The sequence below is a fragment of the Notothenia coriiceps genome, unplaced genomic scaffold, assembly GCF_000735185.1.
Source record: "Notothenia coriiceps isolate Sejong01 unplaced genomic scaffold, NC01 NC01_scaffold00037244, whole genome shotgun sequence".
Lineage (NCBI taxonomy): Eukaryota > Metazoa > Chordata > Actinopteri > Perciformes > Nototheniidae > Notothenia > Notothenia coriiceps.
In genome coordinates this window covers 22,227,128-22,229,365 of record NW_011369945.1, presented here as the reverse complement: position 1 = coordinate 22,229,365, position 2,238 = coordinate 22,227,128, and the positions used below count along the sequence as shown (strand labels likewise).

The following is a 2,238-nucleotide window of genomic DNA, read 5'->3' as shown; positions in this document are numbered from 1 at the left end:
TGGGTTCTAGAGATGGCACGGTGTGGATGGGTGTGTCCCGGTAAAAGAACACGGAGAACAGACTTTCACAGTTCAGATCTTTAATTAGTGTGTGTGTGAGGAAAAAGCACCGTCGTCTCATTATCTCACCGTCATTAACGGAACTGGAAGTAAACATACCACCGGCACACAGGCACGGCAGCACTGATGACGTCATGCGCACGTAACGGCTCAATTCACCGCGAGCATTAAGGAAAGACACCTATAACATCAACAAACAAACGTATAAACTTTAATGTAAACTTGTGGACTTTCTAATGTGAATATCTGTACGGGTAATGTGAAAGGGGGGGTAGGTAATTCACTTCAGAAACACTTGTTGTTATATTCCATGGAATGCTCTTAACATCCCGATAGCAATGAATATATTAAATGCTTTGACAATAAATACATTAAAATATATCATCTGTGGAAGCCGTGGTACTGTAAAAAGCACGACCAATCATTTGAGCCGGCCCGACTAAAATAACTGGATGGCCTACCTGCCTGTCAGCCTTCCATCTGTGCACAAACTTATCTCGTGCCCTCATTGGTCATGTGCGCGTTCGTGTGTGTTGGAGGAGGGGCTCTGTAAGGAAGTCTGAAGGAAGGGGCAGATTTTTTTCCGGTTGTGTATTTCAAATTCTAGCGCACTCGAGCTGGTTTCTCCATTCTTACCTACCCTACCTTTTAAGAGCATATTTAATTTGATATCCCGTTAAGCTCTTTTCCCCGAATGTAGCATATTACATTAATACATCTGGGAAATGCAGGTGTTATTCAGGTTTTAGGATCAGTCGTTCGACTCAATTGTTTGTTTCCTACCGCAATTTGCAACACACAGCCTCTGTCTGTTTACGGCCAGCACGTAATATGCAAACCCACTATCCAACTGTTTGCATAGCTGGGATAGAGATGCATGTTAAAAAGAGAACCCAAATACTGATAGAATAGAAAATAAAAAATTATGAAAAACACAGCTATAGGTAAAAAACAGGCTAAGTAAAATTATTTAAACAGTGTTTCCATAGAAGGTACTTCATTTGAGTGTATTACTTTAATCAGAGTATGCACTGCTGGCCATGTACACAGCCTAGAAAAAATACTGTCTTTAAGTTAAAAAACGAAAATGTTGTGCAGGTAAACCTAGTCACTGATAAATGTAACTATAGTTTCACCCCTTACAAAGGTCAAATTAGGTCACTGAGTTTCCCTTTTATCATGTTTCCTTTTCTCTTTTCCGCAGTACTGAAACAACTCTGAAGAATCAAGAGATGGAGCTGATCAGAAACAAGGAGAGGCTTCAGTTCTTCAAGGTAGAAGCAAATACCTATATATGTGTTATTTAACAGACTCAAGAGTGGTTTCAATCTTCTGTTCAAACTATTTGCAAGAAATGTATTTCCTGTTAGGGAATAATTTGCTTAGGTATTCAACCTTCGACACAGTTCATCGTTTTCTCCTCTCACTGTCTCCTTTCCCACGGCATAGTTCTACGGCCTTGGGGTATTGCTGCTATCTCTCTTAAGGAGGGGCAGCTTGGGCGCATTGTTGTTGCCAGTCTATGACAGAGCACAAGCCGCCATGAGGTAGTTTACTGTTCAGGGACGAAGGATCCCTGGCGCACATTCTGTCCTATGGACGACAGCTCTAGTTAGATTCAGGGTCCATAAATGTTTAGTCTCGCTGATAAAGAATGTTGATTATTACACTCCGAACTACACTGAACAAAAATATAAACGCAAGACTTTTGTTTTTGCTCCCATTTTTCATGAGATGAACTCAAAGATCTAAAACATTTTCTATATACACAAAATAACCATTTCTCTCAAATATTGTTCACAAATCTGAAAAAATCTGTGATAGTGAGCACTTCTCCTTTGTCGAGATAATCCATCCCACCTCACAGGTGTGGCATATCAAGATGCTGATTAGACAGCATGATTATTGCACAGGTGTGCCTTAGGCTGGCCACAATAAAAGGCCACTCTGAAACATGCAGTTTTGCTTTATTGGGGGGGTCTGGGGGGGTCCGAAAACCAGTCNTGTCAGTTTTTTCCAATATCGTGCAGCCCTAATTCACACTGAAGAAGTCCAAAAATAGATGCAAACTAAATCCTTTCTGAATACTTTTTATTTTCTTTCTGACTAATTGTGTGCATTTCAAAAGGGATGTTATAAGCTGCCCACTTGGTTAGCTAATTATATGCTGACATTCAA

At 40.4% G+C, this 2,238-nt stretch overlaps 1 protein-coding gene across 1 annotated transcript in view; it reads right to left on the bottom strand.

Moving 5' to 3' along the window:
• Window positions 1-2,238, bottom strand: part of ptpn9a (protein tyrosine phosphatase non-receptor type 9a) — a 411,924-nt gene that overhangs the window by 401,087 nt on the left and 8,599 nt on the right. The window lies entirely within an intron of this gene.